We start from the raw sequence: 15,066 nt of genomic DNA on the forward strand, positions 1-15,066 counted from the left end.
TTGACCAGTAGGGGCAGACATATTGTTTTTCATTTGTTCATTCATTAAAAACCCCCCCCAAAAAAGCTGCTGATAAGAAAAAAAATGGCTTATCGGTTTCTAGTGAACCACACAGAGCTGCAGCACTCCACAGTTTAGTGAACAATGCCTCATTCAGATGAAGAGCTAAACATCAAGCCTTGTGTGAGTTGAGAGGAGAGAGAGAGCATGCTGTGGCCCTGTCACACAGGATCTGAGTATAAGAACACTCTGTGCAGATTCATTCAGATCACCTCTCTCTCATAGCATCAGAGCAGTTAACTCATTAACTGCAATGAGCAGCAACTGAATATTGAATGTGATGAATGAGAATGAAGCCACTAGTTACACAGTACTGTGATGTATGGAACCTTGCGAGTAAATGATAAATGATCATTGGTTGATCATTTACGATAAATCTGAGGTTAAATTTGTCAGTAATAGTCTGACTTGTTTCAAGGTCTGATGGTGTCATTGGGTCACAGGTTATTTATCTTTGATGAAATCAATCTACAAAACATAGCATAGTCATTTTGAGTCATGTGCACCTCATTTTTACTTGGACAAACTTGACCTTTGTCTGTCCACTGAACTGATATGATTCATCGTTCTGGAGTCAGATGTATTATACATTTGTTTCCTCAACAATTCATGAATATACTTAGAAGTAGTGCTTTAATAAGTAAAATATCTCACATTGAAGAAATATTTTTCCCCTTCAAGAGGGTGATTTTATATAGGCAAGATTTATGGGCAAGATCACTCCTATTTCCGGATTGTTTTACCTTTCATGTATTAAAAAAGACAAGAAATTCCCTTATTCGACTGGGAAATATTTTTTCTGCTTCTAAGTGTGTTCCCTCAATATTCTTCTTGCATTTTCTCCCTCTCTCCTCTCTGTCAACCCTTTGTTTGTCTAAGTACCCTCAAATGGAGAAAAACCACGGATGTGTTTGTAATTATGCATATCTCAAATTGTATTACCTTTTATTCATGAGTCTGAACAGTACATGGCATCTCCCCAGGGAGAGGGCTATTTGTCAAGTCATACTTCGTCCTTGGGCTATCAACTGGCTAGCTAATAGGCTCTCCCAATCGTGTGGTGCTGTGATTAAGACTCACCTTACTTAAATGAGGGCAGAACCAAAATACTGCTCTGGTGGTAAGCTGGCAATGCTTCCTGGTTTAATATAACAAATGACCAATAACAGGAGGCTGCAGAGAGATGAATGTCAGGTCTTTGAGAATGGCTCTTCCTGGATGGATCTCGGGTAATGGAATTATGCTATTATTCTAGAATCAAGTGCGGAGTTTCTTTGCTAATTGAACAATTTTCATACAGTGTTACCCTTTTATTCCAGTTAGCACAGAGTGGCAGTCTCTGAAACCAGGAGATGAGTAATGTAGAGTAGTAGAGTAATGTAGAGTAGAGTAATGTTTATCATTTATATTTTAAGCATCCTAAGTTGGCTTCCATTCAAACGGATGAATATTCTTCTAGCCCTTTCTGTCTGTGGTGATCAGTCTTAGGAGTTTCGCATTCTATGATGGCACAGAACAACCAGGTGCAATGTTTCTCAGTAAAGGAACAGTCCATAGACGAATAGCCTCACAACCCCTGTGTTCTTGCCTGATGGCACAAGGAGACAGATTGTGACTGATGTGTTCAGGGATTAGATGCAGAAAAAGGGCAGATGCAGCATTACCTTTTCACTAAACACTGAAATCATGTAAGGAATTAAAGTAAGGAATGCAACATGTGTAGAGCCATCAGAGTACTTGGCAGCATTCCCTGTCCTGTCCTGCCTCCCTACAGTGGAGGAAAGTTAGTATTCACATTACATAATTAATAATTTTATAAAATTTGCATCACTGCATTTATTATTTATATTTTAGATTTGTGTTGAGAATCAAGGTCAAAGAAATGTCAGTGAGAGGTAACCTCTCCTGCCTCTTGTCAATAATCACTGATGCTTACTGTAATGATGTTAATGATAATAATAATAATAATAATAATAATAATAATAATAATAATAATATATAATAAATGATAATAATCATTTTGTTTTAGAAGTTCATTTTATTTTGGTGAAACGTATCTAGGATCGCATGTTGCTTAAGCTTTCTGCAAATGCAAAACATCATTTTCTGACAGAGGCTGCAGCGAAACAAAATGCTCATATACGAAACGCTGTCGTCTTTGCAGCGGCAGTGGTAGCTCAGTGGTTAAGCTACTTGACTTATACTTAGAAGTTTGCTGGTTCAAGCCCCACCACTGTTAAATTGCCACAGTTGGGCTTCTAAGCAAGGCCCTTAACCCTAAATTGCTCAAGTTATCCTCAGTAATAATTGTGAGTTGTTTTGCATAAAGGTGTCAGCTACATTTACATTGTTGTAAATGTAATTTCTCCTCCCCAAAATGTATGTTGTTAAAGTGTGTCCAGTTTTGACCAACAATCAGTTTATGGACATGCACTCTTAGATAGGATGTAATACTACTAGGTTAAACCACTGACTTTCTGTAATAGTGAGTGTGGGTACTGAAAGATGAGATGGAGTAGTAAGAAAACAGGGGAAGGGACTGTTCAGGAACTATCGAGAGACAATGTTTGGAGGATCAGCATTCAGGGTCTGGGGAAGTTTTACTGGATGGAATGTCCGACTGTAATATGGCTTATGAGTTATGCACCGCTTGTATACGCATCTTGAATTTATGATACTTGAAATGCAGAGTGGGCTTCTTCTGTTGAAAATGTCATCAGAGTAATAGAAAACATGCCCAGGAGCATATAATAGCAGTTGTGAGATGGGAGTCTGAGACTTATTAACACCTATATGTACCATTTTTGTACCATCTAACCATTTTACCATCTAACATTAAAATGTTTCTAAGACTAAGCTCTCCTAGCAATGTTGGGCCTGGGTCACCACTCTTGGATACCAGCTACAGTCAGGAGTTGGCAGAATTCTTGTTTACAGACAGAGTGATAGGCTCCTCTTCATGCCGTCTCATGTTAATGGAGATGATCGCACGTGACGTGAAGACAGAAATGCCGTAAGAGTGACATCACCTTCAGCAGGAGAGACATCATTTTTAGGCTGATTGTTTGTTTTTCTCCCCTCCTGCGAGATGTTTGGGTTGGCCAAGACATTTGGTGGTGAGGAGAGAAGGGCTGACAAATGAGCAGGGAACAAAATCAGTCTGATGGATAACAAGAGCTTGTAAATGGAAATCTGAGTAGAGAGAGAGCAGGAGGGAGAGGAACAGAGAGAGGGAAGAGCGAGAGAAAGCCAGTGAGAGAGGGAAAAGAAAAGGAGGAGAGTGGAGCAGAGGCGCTGCAGAATCCCGGATCCGAGTCCGGGTCCGCATTTTGCGGATAACCCAGCGAGCCTGTGGAACATGCAGAGAGCGTCTCACTCCTGTGTGCTGCAGTGGAGGACCAAACACACACAGCTTAAACCCATCCCTCTCCTCTCCGCTGCCCTGCTTTAGGGGCACACACACAGCCAGAGAAGGGGAGAGAGAGAGAGAGAGAGAGAGAGAGAGAGAGAGAGAGAGAGAGAGAGAGAGAGAGAGAGAGAGAGAGAGAGAGAGAGGGGGGGAGAGAGAGCGAGAGAGAGAGAAAGAAAGCGAGTGAGCGAGAGAGGGGGAAATACAAAAAAAAAGGAACAAGAGACATCCTGAAGAGAGCTTTTCCCCCAAACCCAAACTGACTGGATCTGGATTTTGTGCATGTGTGTGTCCGCTAGTGTGGGTCTTTTTTTTTTTTTTTCCCCTCTCTCATGACTGTGCTCTGCTTTGCTGGCATGGTGTGAAGAAGCATGCATGTGCTCCGATGACTCCACCACAGGGACAGCTTCTCAGGTAAGTACACTGGGCTATGGCAGGCTGCCTTGCTACTGAGGACCAGACAGGTCTTCCCCCTGTTTTCGAGTCACCTCACGGAGGTGCAACAATAAACGCTCCCTCTGGGAAAATAACGGATGACTGTTGCTGGGGCTGTCGCTGGAGGAGACTCAGTCCCTGTATGGGGGGCTAACAGATCTGATGGAGGGAAAAATGGTGATGATGCCAGTGTGCAGATGTAGCGAGGAAGCTGTAATGATAATGCAGACCTGCCCTGGTTTGTGTGGGTATGGGAGAAGGCGTGTGGGCGAGCAGTGGTTACAGGTATGTGTTGTACTCAGTTGGTGGTAGTGGTGGTGGTGGTGGGGTGGTTGTCGTGTGTTCTGGAGTGTGTGCTCTGGTTGCGCACTTTAAGCAGTTGGTGTGTGTATGGGGGCTCTTGCCCCCCGCCTCTCCACTGTCTGAACCGAGTGGCCCAGCCAGCCAAGGAACTGTGCGGGAAGGTTGCCTAGCAATCGCCATGCCGACTCTCCAAGAGGAAAGATGTGCTTTTCTGCTTCGATGCTTAACAGTTGAGCGTCGGTCACACGGGGGGGACATGCATGAGTGTGTGCGAGCAGGTGAGAGAGAGATGGTGAGGGGAGACGGAGACCACAGATGGCCTCTTTGGTTGCCTGGGCAGGTTTGGGGCTGGCTGGGGCCATGCGGGTGTTGACTGTCCGTTTGGTGCTGGGCCCCTGGTCCTGTCTGATCCAGCTCCAGTTCACCTTCTGCCTCTCTCCTCTGACCATGTCTGATCAGCTAAACGCCAAACCTGCCACTGCAGCTCACTCCAAACTCCCCAGCACTGCAGTGTCTGACCATCTGAGAGCTGTGTGTGTGTGGGTGGGTGTGCGTTGGTGTGTGGACCTTCTCGTGTTATATACCACAGCAGTTTCTATATAAGTAAGGTATACTGGTTAGGTCCCTTTAATATCTGACATTTGGAAAAAAATGTAGAAAAAAATGTATTGAAAGAAATAGGATGGCACTATACACACACACACACACACACACACACACACACACACACACACACACACACACACACATACACCCCCCCCCCACACACACACACATGCTAGGCACTTACATAGCAGCTTGAGCTGTGCAAGGCATCCATGCTATCACAGTGTCCCCAGAGACCTCTTCCACTCTGTACATCAGCTAACAGGACCGCCTCTGAAACCAACATGAACACACACACACACAAACACACACACACACACATACAAATACTCACTTAGCCTGGGTGAAGCTGTCACACAGTTACAAATTTATGATTGCATGACCTTAAAATTCATGTTATGGCTTGTGCTGCGTTATGATCTGGCCTTTATCGCGACTCTGCAGAGGCCTGGCTTGGTATTTTATGAACCATGTAAGCAACGTGTTGACACAGCTGATAGATCGTGTGGAAAAGATGTGTTGTCTGTACGTTAATGCTCTGAGCAGGTAACTCTGCTGAGACAGTGACAGGAACACCAGCCTGTCTGCTAGATGGTGTCGACATTACATGTTTCTCTAATGGACTTTGAAGAGCATGTAGGGAAGGAACTGGTCTGGTAGTTTAGCTGCCGCACGGACGGACAAACTGCATGAACTGTGGGGTAATGACCTCTGTATGGAGCAGAAGCCAGACTGGAGAAGAGAGAGCATAGTTTGCCTTCTCATAAAGGACATTATTGCAGCCTGTTGTTCTAAGCCACTCTTCTCTTATCTTGCTTTACTTTCACTGACTGTTTCTCTCTACTTTCTGTCCATCTCCTGTAAGAGAGACAGACACTCACACACACTGACATGCACACATACACTCCGAGGAAACAAGCCGGAACTGTAGGCAGCTGGGGTGTCAGACAGTGTGCTGAGTAAAATGTGTCAGCAAAACCGCTCTGTATAAACTCAAACCTTGCTGGACTCCATCACAGAAGTCACAAACACAGGTGACCTTGCTTGCCACTGGAGACTAGTTCCAGACCAGCAATCTCTGCCTATCATTCTTAGACCCACCCCAACCACTGGAAAGCAAATTTAGTCCAGTCTTAGCCATGCCAATATTAGCTCTGACTACCCCTAGAGACTAGTCACCCATCACTGGAGATAAACCAGTCTTAGCTCTGTCCAGCATTGGAGTCCATTGTTAGCCTCACCTGTTAACCCTGCCCATTGCTGTTAGCCTAGCCTACTGATAGAATCAAGCATAACCCACGCCAATGCTCCTGCTAACCTAAACTTCATCATTACATGAAACGTTTAATCAGGTGTCTTAGAGCAGTTGTTTTTGATTTTGACCAGCTTTTGACCTGGTCAAGGTGTATTGGAAGTAGGAACAGAACTGTTGGCTGCTGGTCCCCATGGACTGGATTGAATAACTGGATGAGTAAAAAGAGCTTGTCAAGGTACCTGATCTGTTTCGTTACCAATGCCCTAGGATCCGGTATGTGTGAGCACTGAACTTTGTGTTTGTGTGTACACAGAACCTTGTGTGTATGTGTATGTGCCAGTGCATGCACGTGCATGACAGCATACATGTGCCTTAGAGCTGCTGGGAGTGCACGGATAGCTCTCAGATTGACTCACAGTGTCATGTGTATGCGGAGAACTGTGGATGGAAGTGTTGTGATCGGTGTTCAGACACACAACCACAGCCCTGCTGGAAATGGCTTGGTCAAAACGGTGTTTCTCTGCCTGTGCGTGTCCTTGCCTGAATGAGATGTGTGAGAAGTTGTGAATAATAGATTTACTTTCTGGTTAGATTGTGCCAAGCTTCCAAAGCACTGCACTCTGTCCGCTTTTTACTCCCCGCTCTTTCTATCTCTCTCTCTTCCCCTCTGTGTCTCCCTCTCTCTTTCTTCCTCTCTCTCTCCCTGTCTTTCACTCTCTCTCTCTCTGACAGTATGCTGTGCAGAGCCGGATGAACTGTTCCCCAGCCTGTTTCCATGGAGATGCTGAGGAACTGTAGTGTGTGTCAGTAATATAAACACAGGCTCTGTGTGTGTGTGTGAGTATTTCCCGTTCTGTTCAGTACATTCCTCTGTATTGCGCTCCTACTTGGAATTCAGACCAGATCATAGATTCTGTTTGTATGTGGAGGTGGTGTGTGTGTGTGTGTTGTGAGTTGCATGTTTGTGTGTGTATGTGTGTGTAGCACCTTTTCATTTTGAGGAGGATGTGCTCTATTTGAAATAATTGTACATAACTGCCAATATGATTATATGGGGATCGTCTGTGCATGCATGCACTCACGTGTGTGTGTGTTCGTGACAACATTGTAGTGGGTGGTACCCAACATGAGTGGGTGGTAAGCCTCTCTCCTCCAGTCAGATTTCCTGCCTCCGTCGTAATCTGAATCACAGTAAGCTGTACTGTGTACCATTGTACCAGTGTTCAGTGTTTGTAGGAGTGTCACACATTTATATTTCAGACAAAAAAGTGCAGATGACACATTGGGTCTTAGAATCATCAAATGTCCGTGTCATCTACAGTAACACGGGGGGGTTTCCAAATGAATAACTCTGAATCACTGCCTAATTATAGAACAGCTCCTCTCTCTCTGCCTTGAGATGTGATGGTGAGAATGTTTAGGTGGAGCATGCAGTCAATGTCAGACTATACTGGGTGTTGCAGAGGAAGGTAGATAGTAATAATCATCTCTTCCATACAAGGGCTTTTAACATGCTCCCTGGAGGAAAAAAAAGATGATTTAATTTAATGGTATTTTTCTCACAATGTAGAGCTGCAGCTTCAGATAATATTCAGCTTTAGATAACAAGACAAATTAAAAACTGGATTCGTATTCAATGCAAGGCAGCAATCATTTGCTCACTGTTGTAATGGCTGACTGAGTCACAGTGACCCATTTAAGCAGCTAGCATACTGCATTCCCATAAAGTATTGGTTTATCTGGAAATAGTTTTTTTCTGCTTTTTTTGTATGTGTGTAGACTGACTCTCCCTGCCTAGTAAAATACCTGTACATGTGTGCCATGTGTTCATGTGTGTATACCCGCACCAGAAGCAGCAAGGGTAAGCCTTGCCCCCCTTCTTCTCACATCACACCACGGCATTCTTCCAAACGCTGGCCTTTTGTTTTCTGTAACACACCGGAAGCCTACTCCGCCAGGGACCCGGAGGGACCCTGTGTGTTTTCCTGCCTCAGGGCCTACTGTGACGCAGGAGCAGGTCCCCTCAGCCTGCATGTGAGTGCTAGTGGTCACAGAGCGCTGTAAGACCTCCACAAGCCCCATTGCCCCGTTTCCTCCAGGAGACGCTGATGCTCGCCTCAGGCATCAGATGTATGGAGGACGGGGGTTTCACTTTAAACAGCCAGCTGCGGATGCAGAGATGCTAAAGACATAACACTCAAGTGCTTTAGTCCAGAATGCGTAGACCCCTTTTATACTTGACTCCACCAGTCAAAGCTTATTGATTTTGCAATCCTTTGTGACAATTTCATGCTATTGAAAGACGTGGAAATTGCCTGCAGCATTGTGTGTTGTGATGGAGACTAAGCTTTAACGAAAACAACCATCCTCCTAGCTCTGTGTCACTGTGTTCACAACCCACAGCACTAATCCACAGCTATTGGGGGTTTAAAGGTTCTAATGTCATTGTTAAACTAGAGAATCTTTTAAAAACTTTGTTAAACTAATCTTTTTGGCCATGTTTTCTCTCAGTTAAGATAGGTCTCTCCCAAGTCATAGAGTAGTACCATCAACCTGTGAATGCTGAGTGTATGTGTGTGTGTGTGTGTGTGTGTGTGTGTGCGTGTGTGTGTTTATGGGTGTCTGAGAGTGAAAGAAAGGCATCAGCTACAATGTATATGCCAGAAATAGTCACTGAAAAGTATATAAACCACAGTGTATAGATCTACAGTGTATAAACGTACACACCTACACAAAGCCTAATACATGTTTTACACTATTGTTTTCAGATAGCATCTGCTTTTTAGCACTCCTGTAATGAAAATCTATGATAATATTTATCCTATAGTTAATATTTATCCTATAGAAGGCTATAGCTTTTTAACAATGCTCTGCTTGCAGGTGGGATATTTAATAATAAAAATTGTTGTTGGGCTGCAAAATTTACATCTTACCCACAAGAAACCAGGCAAAGGAAACCAAGATTTGTGTGCTAGACTCTTGGGGCATGCTGCTCTTGGTTAATGCTCCCAGCTGTTCACAGTAAAACAGCAGCATCAACCCATGTTTCCTTAATCAGCTTCTCACCAAGCATGAAATCAATTTAAATTCTCTTTCATTCCTCTATTCCAGCGGAATGTAGAGTGAACATCCCACCAAAACAGGGCTGTCCAGATGCAGGGGGGGGGAACGCTGCATCTTTGTGTGTGTGTGTGTGTGTGTGTGTGTGTGTGAGGGGTACTGTACCGAGGCCGCATGCTGGACTGTCCACAGGGCCCTGCTCTCGGGCTTTGCCTCCATTAGCAACTTGGTTGCCAGAGCACCTGCTGGCATTTAATCGGCCGAGTGGCACGATTCACACATGGCCGCTCACGATGGGGAGGTGGGTGCCTGCACTAATGGGAAGGCCCGCGTTAATGCTGCTCACAGAGCGAGGAGGCAGTCAGCCTGCCTCACCAACCCCTCCACTCACACCCACCGACACACACACACGGATCTGCTAACAGCGGCACACTGCTGCATGCCAGGGTCAAGTAGACAACATGTAGGAGAGTTAGCTTTCATTGTGGGGGAAAAGAAAAAGGCCCTAAATCATACACACACATTAAAATCACACAATGTTATTAACTGCAGTAAAAACTGCAAAGCATGTTTTGTATTAAGACAATTTACTATGGCACACTGATGGAATTAGGGGGCCAGAACCCTGACACAGAGCTGTGGTGAATACCTTAGCTGTTCCTGAAACTGAATCGGTCCTTCTGACAGTGAACCACAGATAATTAGGTACTTGGGTTAAGCTAGACGGTCTCTAGATATGTTCATCAATCCATCACCATAATGTGTTTTAGTGTTGGTTTAGCACTCCAGGGCAATTACAGAGTCAATTCAAATCTAGTTTGGTTATGTCAGAAATGGTGCATTTAAAACACAGCAGGAGTAGTTCCTAAAGAATTACATTAGGAGTAAAAGCAGCTATTGGGGGTTGTTTAATAAAACACTCAGTCTGTTAATGCCATTGAGTTAGAGGGGTTATGGACAAAAATGCTTTGATTTAGATATATCTTGTAATATATTAAAACACATTGGGTAAGCCTTGACTTGGCTTATATTATTTTAACCAAAGTTAACCAAGTTTGTTGGATCATATAAATTCCACTATTAATCAAAACACCCACCTGTACATTTTGAGACCTGTGGAGGTGCTTACAGCACACAGTTATAAAACGCTGTGATTTATAGGCAGATCTGCATGGAGCCTTTTGTGATACCAGAATCGCATGAGCCAGCTTTACGATAATTATTTTAAAAAATAATACATTGCCAAACTGTTTTGTCAGAGCAACTCGATGACAAACCTTTTTTAAAGGGTTCTATTTGTTAAATTCTTAAAATAGATCATATTGTGTGAAGGTATTGGTTACAAAGAAGGTTTTGGATCTAAAGTAACCTTTATGTTACCAATACTTCTCAGGAAATACTCTGTTGGCCTACTGGAGTAGGCTCACATGTGTGGCTAACTCATAATAACAGATACAGGCTTGGGCAGTACATTTGTTTTTCTACGCAGATGTGAATGGTACTGTTTGTTGCCAATGAAACAATTAAGAAAATAATTAGAAGCCTAACTCAGAAAGTAGAAGGTACATATATTTTTAGCCACATGGACAGGAAAAGAGTACAGTGCAGAAAAGGTAGGCTCTTTGAAATTTTTTTTGGATGGTTAAAAGGTTGACAATGGAAATTACAGTTCATCTTTTATCAGACGGTCCGGTATTTTCTGCACCCTATAACTGGGGAGAGCAGTAGCTCATGGAGAGCAGTAGTGAAAACGTAAGGAAATCCTTGATGGGTTTAACAAATTCAACATGTGAAATTTAACATTTGTCTTTGTCCTTTAAATCTTTAAGCACTTAAAGCTCTTATCATTAAAAATGTATAGTTTTAAGAGGTTTTTTTTGTACATCTCTACTGACAATAATTGTTGACATTCTCATTATAGATCCCTTTAGTGTAGTTTTGTGTACAGGCCAAGGAGACTCACAGATATATTACACAAACAGAATGGGTCTCGGGTATTGTGAGGTCATTTCTTCCTGCTGACTTATGTATTTCAGCACCCCAGTTGGTTTTCCTCCTAGACTGCTTCACATCCAGCACTTTGGTTTCTCATCAGAGCCAGCCCTGACCAATGTGGTGCCAGAGGCAAGATTTTGGCTGGTGCGCCATGCATCATTCATTCAAAAATATATTCAGTGGGCACTTCTCTCCCATGATGCGTGCTGTTTGCGGTACATATCAAATGCAATGAATGAAATGAAAATGAAAATGCAAAGGCTTACATCCATTAATGACAAAAGGGAACACATTTTAATTTACTAATATAAGCAGGGCTAACCTTGGCTAGCTAGCTTACTAGACTAAGATGTCAAAAATGTTTGTTTCTTCAGGTAGACTGAGGATGGGTTGTGCAGGCAGCACACTTAATTTTAAGAAATACACTTTTTCTTTTATGCAGGTTATTTCCCTAACACCTGAATAGTCTTTCACACTTTCCCTAATGACTTTAGGGTGGGAGAAACTGACACAAACTATTGCTTGCTAGCTAGTTATTATTATTATTATTATTATTATTTACATTTATTCAGTGCCTTTCTCAAGCTCAACAACACTTTTACAGTCAGATATCACACACTCACACACCTGATGAGTCATTTATTATTATTTATTAGCGGAATTACTAAACATTATCTAGGTAGCTTGTAACTTTGCTCCAAGCATCTGACGTTGACTATTACTATGCAACAAATAAAATATTCATTCATCTCATTACATTACCTCTGTCCTTTTGCCTCTGTCTTTTTACCAGAGGGCTTCTGCGTTTTTGACATATTAGCTGGCAGCTGCTATGTTGTTAGCTAATCTTTGCGTTTACATTAATCACATTGTCACTCTCTCGTAGGCCCCTCCTCCACAGGCAGGTGAGTCTAACTAGAGTGTGAGGACAGGGGTTTGGTACACCAGGGCGATGCCGCACAGTGCACGCGTCACAGAATGTATTTCAACTTTGGGACACCGCTCACACCGCCCAACCTAACACATTATATGAGTGGTGTGAGGGGCACCGCTCACACCGCCCAACCTAACACATTATGTGAGCGGTGTGAGGGGGACACCGCTCACACCGCCCAACCTAACACATTATGTGAGTAGTGTGAGGGGGACACCGCTCATACCACCCAGCCTAACACACTGTATGAGTAGTGTGAGGGGGACACCGCTCACACCGCCCAGCCTAACACACTGTATGAGTAGTGTGAGGGGGACACCGCTCACACCGCCCACCCTAACACATTATGTGAGTGGTGTGAGGGGGACACCGCTCACACCGCCCAACCTAACACACTGTATGAGTAGTGTGAGGGGGACACCGCTCACACCGCCCAACCTAACACACTGTATGAGTAGTGTGAGCAGGAATTATTACCCCCCCCCCCCCCATTACCCTGCCAAATTAATAAATGAATAAAAAGCATTTTTTTAATGTATTTTTTACACGGCATGATGTTCCAGCATTACCATGTCTGCTGGGATTGGAACATTTAGTCTTGGTTTAGACATGTAGTCAATCATATCCAATGCATATGTTTTTCATAGGTCTACAGTAATGTTATATAATTTCTTCAAGCCCTTCCTCTTTCTTTATGAACATGAATACAATAGGTGGGATTGGTACTGAATGATGAATGGTACCTGACAAATCTAAGAGTAATGTGAACTGATCTTCTGAACGTCAGAAATCCAGCATTAAATCAATGGGGACATTGGCTCTCTCATATTATGTTGAACAGATCTAATGTCTATTTAATGACTAGAAATATAATGTCAGACAAAATTTTTACTGAACTTTACCAATACTGAATATATGCCTCACTGTGATGTGGTGGCAGGAAGCACGGAGACAGGATACAAGTGTGTGGTATTTATTGAAATTCATAGTGAAATTAGCAGAGATAAACAAAAACAACTGAAACTGGTGACCACAATGGTATGCTAAAGATACAAAGAAACTATTAAATAGGCAAAGAAACCTGGAATCAACATGGACACTGAACTAGGTGAAGAGGGGGTTCATAAGAAAGCACAGGGAAACATACACAAACAAGCAAACAATACCCACCCAGAAACAAGACAGGAATAAGACACATGCGCACACACACACACACACACACACACACACACACACACACACACACACACACATATATATATATATATATATATATATATATATATATATATATATATATATATATATATAGAGAGAGAGAGAGAGAGAGAGAGAGAGAGAGAGAGAGAGAGAGAGAGAGAGAGGGAGGAGCCAAGCAATGGGACAATTACTAGGAGGTTTGATGACAAGGAGTTGGGGAGGAGCTCAGAAACAAGAACAAAACAAATGTACACGACACAGGTAAACAAAGGGGACAGTCACAGTGTAAAATGTTTTTTTTTATGGAAGCATATTCTTAGAATATGTCAACTTCTTTACATGATACTAATAATTATAAAACCAAAAACCTTCCACATAATCATTATCTGTACGTGAATCATATCCTAATTCTGAAATAAAGTAAACGTGCATTAAAGAAAAAAATGGATTTGGTTCATGTATATTTCCTCAGTACTGATTTAAACTTTTTCAGACATAAACAGACTATAATTATGCTATAATGAACATGCTATAATTATCATCCATTTACCTCCAGTTGTGCATCCCTACAAGCATGCACACAACAAGCATGCACACAACAAGCATGCACACAACAAGCATGCACACAACAAGCATGCACACAACAAGCATGCACACAACAAGCATGCACACAACAAGCATGCACACAACAACAATTTAAGTTCAGTGGCCATGAGGCAAAGTACTTCTCTTGAGATTTTTTTATTTCATGTAACACTGTTAATGTCTAAAAAAGTGTGTTTGGTTTTAAACCAAAATATTGCCAGACTGACACTCTGACACTCTTCTTTTGGTCAAACATTTTTCATTTTCTACCCAAGTGAAAATCACATGTACAGGAGTTTCTGTTTCATTTGCATGTGTCCCAGCATTCTTATTTAGTGGCATTTGTGTATTTATAAATAATTTATAGTTTAAAAAAATGTACTTTTATAGTTAATGCTTTGGTCATGTTGTGATTGTGGACAAAATTTAAATCTTAAATTAAATGTAGTTCTATTATATAAATGTTTAACTAACCATAGAGTAGACTGCTTGTACACAGGGATTGGATAAATAAAGGTAATGCCATTAAACACCTGACCACATGATTAAATGCTTGCAATATTTCATAATATTGTTTATTGACCCAAATCTAATTTCAAGCAATGCTACCAGGACTGGCCTAGCAGTAGTTGCTAGGGTGTTTGTGTGGGTGTGTGAGTTCATGCAAAAGGGTGTGTGCGTGCATTAATAAGCAAACACAATAAGGAGTAATGTTTACAAGACCAAGCGATGACATCTTGGGTAATACTGGCACTAAAGCTACGTTCACACAGCAGGTTAAAGTGGCCCAAATTCAGTTTTTTAAAATTAATTTTTTAATTTTTTTATCCTGTTCACCATATCATTTAAATGTGACCTATATCTGACATTAGTTTGAACAGATCAGGTTCCTAAATTAACCTGCATGCAGAAAAGAACAATGCTTTGCATGGTATGCTCATCCATGAGTCAACAGTAACAGTTACTAGACTAAAGTTAATGCTCATGTTTATCTGCAGTGGAGAGCATCTGCAAATTCAGAAACAAATTATCACTAGAGCAAGGAGGTGAAAGAGGGCCAAGATTTTAATGATTGGTCTCTGTTTAGACATTGCAGCTACTTCAATGTTTATGAGGTCTGTTACCTGAAATCTTCCCTCACTGTTGTCATCCATATTTCTTTCTCGGATGTGAATGTGAAGTTGGATTGACGTAAAAGTCTCATGAATTCCGATCTGACTGTTC

General features: G+C 42.2%; 1 protein-coding gene across 1 annotated transcript in view; it reads left to right on the forward strand.

Moving 5' to 3' along the window:
• The first annotated feature begins 3,624 nt into the window (after positions 1–3,624).
• Positions 3,625–15,066, forward strand: part of LOC113572239 (disks large-associated protein 2-like) — a 128,001-nt gene continuing 116,559 nt past the window's right edge. Inside the window, exon 1 of the mRNA XM_027001646.2 lies at positions 3,625–3,883. The gene's annotated coding sequence lies outside the window, so the exon portion shown is untranslated. The remainder of the gene's footprint in view (positions 3,884–15,066) is intronic.

Source organism: Electrophorus electricus, chromosome 3 (assembly GCF_013358815.1).
Source record: "Electrophorus electricus isolate fEleEle1 chromosome 3, fEleEle1.pri, whole genome shotgun sequence".
Taxonomy (NCBI): Eukaryota; Metazoa; Chordata; class Actinopteri; order Gymnotiformes; family Gymnotidae; genus Electrophorus; species Electrophorus electricus.